At 55.3% G+C, this 10,680-nt stretch overlaps 1 protein-coding gene across 1 annotated transcript in view; it reads right to left on the bottom strand.

The window, feature by feature from the left end:
- Positions 1-8,567, bottom strand: part of LOC119113686 (inactive rhomboid protein 2) — an 80,945-nt gene extending 72,378 nt beyond the window's left edge. Inside the window, exon 1 of the mRNA XM_037237964.1 lies at positions 8,394-8,567. The gene's annotated coding sequence lies outside the window, so the exon portion shown is untranslated. The remainder of the gene's footprint in view (positions 1-8,393) is intronic.
- Between the last annotated feature and the right edge of the window lie 2,113 nt (positions 8,568-10,680).

The raw sequence follows: 10,680 nt of genomic DNA, 5'->3' as shown, positions 1-10,680 counted from the left end.
GCTCGCGTGAGGATGAGAGGATCGTGTTTTGCCGCCGACACAGTCGGAGCTCTGGCTAAGAGGGGGTGGGGGGTGGGGGGGGGGGAGAGACAAGATTGAGCTCGCGATGGTGCACGCTCCAAGCCCTGCCTGGCCAGGATGGCGCTCAAACACGAGTTAAATCTACAACTCAAGTAGACCGGATTTGAGCCTGAAGCCGGAACAGCCGCTCCGAATGAGACTCAGACCGGCCGCGCCGCACATCTGACCCGCCACACCGACGCCAGCACGAGCCCCGACCGCGACCCGGGCAGGGGCCGTCACCGCCCCCGGGCCGAACCGACCTCGCCGCGTCGGCCGCCGGGCCGCCGGGTCATCGGCCGACCGCAGCGGCCGGCCGGAGGCCGCGCTGTCACCGGCCGCCGGCCCGCGGCCCGCCGTCCGGCCGTCGGCGGCCTGAGCGAGCGGGGCGGCCGCCGGCCGTCGGCGCCGCCGGCTGGCCGAATCAACAGCGGGCCGCCGCGATCGATGTGTCGACGTTGGCCGGCAGAGGGCGCCGGCCGCCGGCAGAGCGCGGCGGAGCGGGGCAGAGCGGCGGCGGAGACAAACGACGGGCGAGCGGCGCAGCGCGCACGAGACACGGGCCGGCGGAGACGGACAGGCTCGGTGACGGCGCGGCGGGGCGGGGCGGGCGGCGAGGTGGGGAGGCAGAGGGGCGTGAAGGACGGGGGAGAGAGTGGGGAGGAAATGAAGGGAAGGGAGGCAGAGGCAGTGAGAGAGAGGGAGAGGGGGGAGGGAGGGAGGGGGAGAGAAAGAGTCAGCAGAGGGAGGGGAGGGAGGGAGAGGGAGAGAAGGAGAGGGAGAAATGGAGAGAGGGAGAAAGAGAGGGAGGGGGGGGGGAGAGAGGAGAGGAGAGGGACGGAGGAATGGTACGTGGTCTTCACTGATCGCCAGAAGGCTCCAAGATACCACACCCCGTGCACCGCATGCGCAACGTGATACCGCAGAGAAAATAACCGCCCTGTAGGCATTCTCGAGAAAATTGGCCATGGCCTATAATACAGGACTATACGCGAGCTCCAATAAGTTAAAACAGAGTGGTGTTCTACCCATGCGCAAGACGCTGGGCCTCGCTTGTACGCGTCTTCCCAGCTTCACCCATAGTCCAACACTGCTGCATTGCATTGGGCCGCATGGACCAACGCTGTTACACTGCCTTTGTACCTGGCCTTCGCGACGCGTCGCCGGGCCACTGTCCCGCCGCGGCCCCGGCTGATAAACTACAGAGCTGTTCGCCCCGGCCGCGGTATCAGAGACGCGTCAGCCAGCTCATCGCCGTCGCCGCCGCGCGCTAGGCCACGTCGCGGCGAGCTACCCCCCACGCCCGACGGCAGCACCGGTCAAGGTGCGCACCGCTCTCGCGCGAACGCGTCGAGCCTACCCTCCCCCCCCCCTTCTATCCTTCCCCACCCCAGGTCGCCGCCATTCGTCGAGAGCGTGGTGTGCGTGCGGCGGCGCAGTCGGCGCTGATTAGAGCGCGTCGGGGCGCCATCACGGAGGATACCGCCTGTCGGGCCGGAGCCGCGCGACGAGGCGCTCAGAGCTGCGCGTCTGCCGATCCCGCCAGAGACGGGCCAGAATCGGAGCACAAGCCGCCTGCGGCGTGTGCGTTGTGCGTCTGCCGATCCCGCCAGACACGGACCAGAATCGGAGCACGAGCCGCCTGCGGCGTGTGCGTTGTGCGTCTGCCGATCCCGTCAGAGACGGACCAGAATCGGAGCACAAGCCGCCTGCGGCGTGTGCGTTGTGCGTCTGCCGATCCCGTCAGAGACGGACCAGAATCGGAGCACAAGCCACCTGCGGCGCGTGCGTTGTGCGTCTGCCGATCCCGTCAGAGACGGACCAGAATCGGAGCACAAGCCGCCTGCGGCGTGGGCGTTGTGCGTCTGCCGATCCCGCCAGACACGGGCCAGAATCGGAGCACAAGCCGCCTGCGGCGTGTGCGTCGTGCGTTTGCCGATCCCGTCAGAGACGGACCAGAATCGGAGCACAAGCCACCTGCGGAGTGTATGTCGTGCGTCTGCCGATCCCACCAGGGGAGCAGAAGGGAGAAGAAGCCACCCGCGGCTTGGGGGACGTGCCGGAACGCGACACACCGTCAAGTTCCAGTGGAGCTGCTCAGCTTCTGTATGCAGCGTTGAGGGTGATCCGACGCAACGCAGCCGCCGCCGACGCTAGGACGTCGACCCAGGCCGCCGCCAGGGGGGGGGGGGGGGGCGTCGCGGCGCACGAAACGGCCCGGCTGTGCAGTCCGATACCGGGACGGGTCCTCGCCGCCGCTGCCGTTCAGCGACGGGCCGTTCGCGTGTGGGGAGAGCGTATCTGAGAGTTGAAGAGACGGAGGGATTGCGCTCGTGTGTGGTGGGTGGGGGAGGGCTGGCTGCCTCCTTCACCTTATTTTCGGAAGCATGTATAGTTAACCCTTAAAATGGCACCAAACAAATAAAATTAAAAAGCATCCCACAAAGAACATTGGCTGTGTATGATTGGAAGCGGGTGAAGGGGTACTCCCTCCTTTCTCCCTAACTTTCTTGCAGACTCTTGCGTCAATGAGAAGCCTCCAACAATGAACGGCATCAATTTTGCCACCAGACGCCCAGTCAGTGGCGTTTGTACGCGGTGTTCCCCCCCCCCCCCCCCCCATCCGTCATTCTGGCTTTGTATGTCACTGAACAGACAGTCTGACAGAGGCCGTCGCAAGCCAATAACGACCAAAGTCAATGGCGCAGGCCCGTTGTTATGCTTGCAGTTGCTCCTTGTCAACACAGCAGACGTGGCTGGCGACGTCTCAGCACTGAACCAGGCCTAATGATCAATCGCAAATGAAGCCCGAACGAGGAGCACACGCCAAACAACGACGACTGGGGCGCCTCCAGTCGCGAGCTCCGGAGGACGAAGTCGATAGGTTCTCCGCCGCCTTGTTCGGAACAGGATTCAACGTTGGAGCTGGTAGATCGGAGAAACTCGGGACTCAGACGCTTTCCGACGATCGTGAATGACTGGAATTAAGCCGATCAAAATCTTCTGGAGTCCACATCAGTTTCGGTCGGTGCACAATGTTTATGTGGCCATCTATGACACCGACAGCCAGCTATGAGTACATGGGTTTGCTTGGTGCTGTGTACCGCACTCGTCCCTCACGCACGTTGGAAGTCGAACCTCTTGCGTGACCCAACATTAACTAGTCATCAGCTGAAGGACTTTGGCTTCAACTACAAGGACACTTTCGGACATTTCGCAGCGGTATGAAAGTCGTTATACCAAGGATAACTTCCAAATGCAAAAGCAATTTGAACTTTGCACAGCTGCCCACCACAGTTGGATTATATTTGTGGATCTACAAATACTCCACCGAGTCTATGCAAACGGCGAAGGGTTCTCTTTAAATAACTGGGACTGGCAAACTTCAGCGAAGCCAAATTAGCGGCTGGAAAATACTGTTAGCTCCATAGAATTCACTAACTGGACCGATAATAGCACGGCAATCACACGACAGAAAGCCAGTAACTTATCGTGTGTTAACGTGTTCATTTACTGGATTCATCAAAACAGCACTCTAAACCATCGCGGAAATCCCATCCTATCTTGCTTCTGCCATGTCGGCAGTGCACTCAGACGCGACATTGCTACGCGCGGTTGTTTTTTGATACGGCTCGGCACTGGCACCATCCCGGAGGACCGCACCGCGACGGACGGACCGCCAGCCAGCACTGCTGGGCGAACGGTTACACTGACGGGCCGCCGCCCAGCGCAACACGAACGAGACCGGCAGCCGTAGGAGGCGGCCTCGCCGCAGGCCCACCACCCAGTCTGCAGACGGCCGGACCGAGCCGCGCTCGCGCCAGCCGGCCGGAGCCCGGCGTACTCACCTGGAGACACGCGCGCAGCCGAGGCTCCAGTCGCACTCACACCGGCGCGCACGTCCGCTGGCACCGGCGCGGCTCGGCGCCACGGCACGCCGCCACAGCACGGCACGGCACGTCACTGCCGCGGCGCGGCTCGCCGGGGCCGCCGCCGCTGCCCGCGCCCCGGCGCCGCCCGGGCCCGCCGTCGCCCGCGGCGTCCGCTCGCCACCGGCGCACCCACCTGGCCCGAGGCGGGCTCGACCAGCTATGGCCGCCCCGCAGACGTCACTGCGCGCCGGCCGGGAAAAGGGCCACGGCGCCGCATCGGCCGCGTCCGCCGGGTGGGCGCGACATCTGGCGGCCGCGAAGTGCACTGACAGTTCAGCCTGTTGGCACCAAGGCGTTTCGTACCTCCCATAAATATCCGGCCATTATCACGCAACTAGAAGTCAGCCTACGTGGATACCGCACGCGATCAGTATTTTCACGTGTGTACAGTTTAGGTCCCTGTTGTTCTGCGACGTTTATCATTCAACCCGGTTTCTGAAAATAACTGTTAAGCTCAGGACCGTGAATAAAAGATGTTTGGGAAAAGTACTACCATCAACAGTTATCATTCTAGAATGGTCACAGAAACTCGTCTACCGTCCATCCTTTCACACAAACAAGCACAGAAGACTGCTGTCTATCAGAGCAAGAGATCAGCTGTGGCGTACCTGCCGAGGTCAGGCGGTGGCACCCTCGAGCGGGGACCGTGCGGGTCCTGTCGGATCCGAGGGACATTGGGGTCGTGGATCCGCCAGATCTGAGGTCGCGGCTCCGCCGGGTCCTGGCCAGGACTTATGGCGTTCAGGGACCCAAAGCACCGCTTAAGAAGCGAGCGACTACACTGGCCCATCACGCCAGCTATTCTGGGAACCTGACAACAGCTGAGGAACGGCCTCAGTGGACTACAGGCGCAGCAGATCGCAGGGGGCTGGTCAGAGAAACGCTTCTGGGGCGTTGTAACAAAAATTGAAATAAAATCGCACTAACTGCACACTTTTCCAGCGATTTGCAGTAATTTGCTGCATCAAGCTTCTAGGAAAAATATACATGCAACGAAATAGTTCTGAAACATTATTCTCATTGTTAGTTTTGTCTTGCTGGTTATCTTTGGTGGCGAATCATTTTCAATCGAAAGGAGGAAATGACGCGTGTAGCGACGGCAGGAAATGGACGTTCGTCTCACATTCACCCCATCAGGTCAGATCAACGGTACAACACAGCACTTCTCCAAGGAGACACATGGGGAACGACTTTGGACTGCCAGGGAAGGGGAATGGGGTGGGGTTACACAAAGCTGGGGACGGGAAGGGGCGGGGTGTGACAGACGAATGGGGCCGGCGTGGAGCAGACGCGGCTGAAGGACGGAGTGTGGCAGGACAAATGGGGCCGGAGTAAAGCAGACGCGGCTGAAGGACGGAGTGTAGCAGCTCAAAGCCGGAATGGAGCTGGCTCCGCGCTTCCGAGCGGCGGAGCTGGCCCCGCGCATCCGAGGGACGGAGCTGGCCCCGCGCATCTGAGGCAAGGGGCTGGCTCCGCGCATCCGAGGGACGGAGCTGGCCCCGCGCCTTCCAGGCAAGCGGCTGGCTCCGCGCTTCGAGGGACGGAGCCAGCTCCGCGAATCCGAGGGACGGAGCTGGCTCCGCGCCTCCGAGGGACGGAGCTGGCTCCGCGCATCCCAGGCAAGCGGCTGGCTCCGCGCATCCGAGGGACGGAGCTGGCTCCGCGCCTCCGAGGGACGGAGCTGGCTCCGCGCATCCCAGGCAAGCGGCTGGCTCCGCGCATCCGAGGGACGGAGCCGGCCCCACGCACCCGCGGGACGGAGCTGGCTCAGCGCATCCGAGGGGCAGAGCTGGCTCCGCGCACCTGGGGGGACCAAATGTCACCCATCGAACCCACCGAAACATGGGCAGAGAAAACGGGGGAACGGTCGGCCTGAGCCGGGAGCGGATCAGGGCGGGCGTGCCGCCGACGGCGCGGTGTTTGGAAGCTGTGGCTCGGTGAAAGCGTGCTGGCGGCAGCAGGAGTTTTCCAGGTGGCTGGGTGTTGGTCTGTGCAATTACGCCCCACATCCGACATGCGCTCACTTCGCACACATGACACCAGTCTCTATTTGCGGGTCACTGATAGGATATTTCCTAGTTTTTGCATTTGGGAAATATGCTGACAACTCCTGCTGCGCATGAGTTTTATGCGCACGACGGCCAGCGTCGCCGCGTAATCGGTTACCGTCCGCTTAGACCAGCCTCGAGCCCCAATCAGGCTTCCACCACTGCCGACAGCATGGGCATAAGGCATGCTGCTGTGTTGACCCAAAGCATGGCTCTGTTGGCTAGACCATCAGCTCTGTTGACTGGAGCATCAGCTCTGTTGGCTAGAGCATCAGCTCTGTTGACTGGAGCATCAGCTCTGCTGGCCAGAGCATCAGCTCTGTTGGCCCAAGCATCAGATCTGTTGGCCTGCCAGAGCACCAGCTCTGTTAGCTGGAGCATGAGCTCTGTTGGCCAGAGCATCAGCTCTGTTGGCCAGAGCATCAGCTCTGTTGGCCCGAGCATCAGATCTGTTGGCCTGCCAGAGCATCAGCTCTGTTGACTGGATCATCACCTCTGTTGGCCAGAGCATAATGGGAGTGTGCCAAGAACATATGCTGTGCTACCATATCTCAGATTGTCATGAATCATGCAAATTTTCAACTTATAGATGGTGGGGTTGCATCCTCTTTGAACCTATGTATGCAATGTGGCAAAAGGATTGGATCCTTTTGGAAAAGGATCCTGTTACTTTCTATGTAATAATAAATGTAATGCCAGATTTTGCTTAACATTTTGGCATGATGGCTGCTTTCCTCCTCCTAATCACTGTTCCTGGATGTTCAGATGGCAGAAGTGATTCAGACCAGCAATACTGGTTTCAGCTATGAACATGAAGCTTAAGGGGTATACCACTAGGAGCCACCAAGTGGATAAGTTGCATCTGGCATGTGGTCCACAAAAGGGATGAAAATGTTAAGGTGGCTGGAAGCATGTAAGTCCATGGAATGGTTTATGCATGTAGTACTAGGGGTAGAGCTAAATAAAAGCTGATACAAATCTATATATAGAATATAAGGAAACTAGTATGAGCAAGGTGAGTGGTAGGCAAAATACCTTTAATTACTAATACTATATCCAGTCTTTTTCCATTTGAAACCATCATTTAAAATTCAGACTACTGAAACAGACTACAACTTTGAATTGCATGATTACATCATATTTTAACCCATATTACTACCCAAAGAACACACTTTTGCATATCAATGACAGCTTCTCATGCTCTCAACATTATAGGCACAGTATACTTATAAGACACATGGGGATTGGTGGAAATTTTCAATACGGAAGGCTTGAGGGTTCTGGCAGTTGAACCTGCAATATGTACAGCCTGCGCCATCTATTTAGTAAAGTGAAACATCAGATTTTGACACATGTGAATGATATTGACAATAAGATCCCAAAATAAAATCTAGAACTTTGTAATATGGTGAGATGGTGTTCAATCAGAACAGCAGACAAGATATCAAAGAGTAAAGTCCACTATGATAGCCTAGTTGGCTACAGCACCTGCATTCTGACAAATACATTTACCTGTGGCAGGATGGGTTCACAGGTGCTCTATTTGTTCTTGACAGAGATGGTCAATGATGCCAAAGGTCAGGTGAGATCAGAGGGCAGGCCAGACTGTGTCAATCATTGTATTACACTTAACTTCATCACCAAATTCTACTATTGATCAGGAATTGCACAATGCTGGGGTCAAACCAGCACTGCTTACAGCACACTCTGATATCAAAAATACATCCATGTGAGAGGTTTGGACTATCTTTCATCTCTAAGAGATCTTGGATTTAAGGATAACTAAGCATTATGGAGGGTTAAATAACAACCAGAACTGTTTGTTGCTGACATGCTGTGTAACACTGACTAAGGGCATCTGCAAAACATTGGCCTTATTTATACCAAACTTACCTTACCATGCCTGACCTTTTGGTGATGAGGAATTCAAAAGGCTATTTGGCCTGTCAATATCAGTCTCTTTTAGCTCCCATTCAGGGAAGCAGTCTTAAATTATGGATGTGATTTATATGGAATGTCATCCATTATAATCACCCAGTGTAAGCCTGTCCATAGCATTGCCATGTCTGAGACTGGGGGCAGCAAGTTAGAATTGTTAGGCATTATTTTAAAACTGGAATCTTGGCCGACAACCTGACCTGAAAATTAATTTTGAACAGGAAAACACAAAAACATCCAATGGGTAACATAGAAAGACTACATCTCATTTGGAAGAACTGCGTCGGGGGGACATGCTCTGTGAACCCTAGTGGTTACACCTGGGCATCTATCCATCTACCGGCCACTGGGGGTGGAATATACCTATATTGTCTGGCAAAGGGTAAGATTGCGGCGTAAGTTGCGACGAACTTACCTCAGCAGCAATGACCTGTCATCTTCCTCCAGTCGACCGGTAGACGTTTCCAATGCAAATGCCGCAACACTTATCTCTTCCACTGCCCCACAATTGCTTCTACGAAATCCGCCTTCCCAGTACACTTCATCACACTCCCAACACAAACACCGCCCGCCCGCCGCCAACCAAGGTAAGTTCTCAACGGCCCAGAACAAACAACGGCAAACAGCTGACCAGATTGTCAAGTTCGTTTACCAAAACTCAAGGGGTATATAGATGGTCCAGTCATAAAGCTAAAATGCACTGTTCCAGCTTCCTTGATCGGAACTATGTGAAATGAAATGTCTGGTAAGGTGCATCTGAGCGGGTAGTTTTTGAAGGGACTAATAGTCTTGTCACTAGACGTTGGATATCACTTAAAAGTTTGAACTTGTGAGGTCAAGACTTTTTGATGGACAATGGTCCATACGCTAAAGATTTTGATGCTTGAAAACACGAAATCGCTTGACAACTACTGAGTTGTAGTGTCCTCGCCCCGCTATTGTAGTGCCCTCGCCTCGCTTCCGTTGGTGCGACCGCCGCTGCGACGGCAGCGCCACCAGTGGAAGCCTCGTGGCGCTGCCGTCGCAGCGGCGGTCGCACCAACGGGAGCGAGGCGAGGGCGCTGCGGAGTGGTGTCAGGGGTGCAGTTTTCTGTTCAGCAAGAGCCTCTCCCCCTTCCCGGAACCTGTGTTTTAGCATATTTAAGGTTAGGTTGAGTCATTTTTCTTTCTCAGCTTTCTCCCCTGGACTCCTGTCCACTTAGTTTGCGGAACTACGCCCATGGATGATATCAGAGCTCGCTGTCATTTGACTTAACATTTGATTTGGACGTGGGAACCTGTGAGGTTGCAGGACTTTCCGACCTATTGAAGATTTTGTTTAAAAATCTGGCATTCCCGTCGCTGACCTTTAGAGTGATACAGAGGTCCTCGTTGTTTGACCTTAGATTTAACCCTGAGGGTGACGTGATATCGAAAAAAATGCGGACGCTGTCGTGTCGACACTGCCTACCTATCGTGTTTTTACTTAAATTGGGAGCTCGTCACGAAACGAATCGCGAAATCAATCATCTGAATGGCTTCAGATGCTTCTCTGGAGGAAATGCTCCACTACTGGTGTCACAATAAGTGGGAGAGGGTCGCTCTATACAACACCATTTCTCTTAATTAAGTGCTCTTCAATACGTCATTGCTCGATGACGTCATCGTACTTTGCACAATATTGGTGGAGAGCCAACAGGCGGTCCATATACATGGAAACCGCACCCGGGCGGGTTCCCAGCGCACACCCTGCAGAGGGGTCCACGCGCAGGCCACGCTCGCGGGGCGCCCTTCATGCGCAGGTAGTGCTATCACACCGTTATCCAGACCCCTCTATCCCATAGTCCTGGGGCGGTCATTACTGGTAGAAGACTACTCTAAATAACCAACCGAACGCGTCTCAAGATTGAAACTTGCACAGATTAATCAATATTGGTGGCGAACCAATTGACGTTAACTAATTCCTGGGAATCGTGCTTGCGGACGCCAGATGTGAACGCCTCGAAGTTGATGTTCTTATTTTTCACCTTGAACACCACATAGTATTTGAGGTCGCAAGATTTGACTGGCGTTGCTATGACGTTATGCATAACTGTATAGCCTCGAAATAGTCTGCACGGGGGACAAGCACAGAAACTAGAGGGTTTTAGGTCTTAAGAAGTGCAGGTCTGTGAACTATACCGAATAATCTTCAAAATGGGCATTTCGTTTAAAAGCGACACAAATGCGGAACACTCCCTTTGAACATCGCTCACATCATCACATATGCATGGCATCATTTCACGGTCCAGTTTCGATGTGCCAACATTGGTCAGCGCTCGTAATATGATGAGTAATCTCTGAATGAGATATTAAAAAGATACTAGCTGTAGAGCGGTCCGTGTAAGATCAGTACTCCGCTTTCAAGGACTATGGTCATGTATAACGTACAATAAAACGCACAGAATTCAGCACTCGCATGGAGACATGATGGCACAGACCGGTTTCGCACACACAGCCTATATCGTAATCACTAAAACATTAACGGTAGATTCATGCGGTTCAGCTCCATTAAAAGACATGAGTTGATCCTTCGCGCAATGAGAAATACGACACCAAGTGAAATGTGAATATAGCCCACAGTTCCCTTCAGACCACTGCAACTGTGCCCTCGGCAGTGCAGTCCAAACGCCAGCACACTCAGGTTTCGGAATGGCAGGAGCGGCGGGGCTTCTGCGGGAGCG

Source organism: Pollicipes pollicipes, unplaced genomic scaffold (genome assembly GCF_011947565.3).
Source record: "Pollicipes pollicipes isolate AB1234 unplaced genomic scaffold, Ppol_2.1 Scaffold_7262;HRSCAF=8765_pilon_pilon_pilon, whole genome shotgun sequence".
NCBI lineage: Eukaryota > Metazoa > Arthropoda > Thecostraca > Pollicipedomorpha > Pollicipedidae > Pollicipes > Pollicipes pollicipes.
The sequence above is the reverse complement of the archived record's forward strand: the minus strand, read 5'-3'. Positions and strand labels throughout refer to the sequence as shown.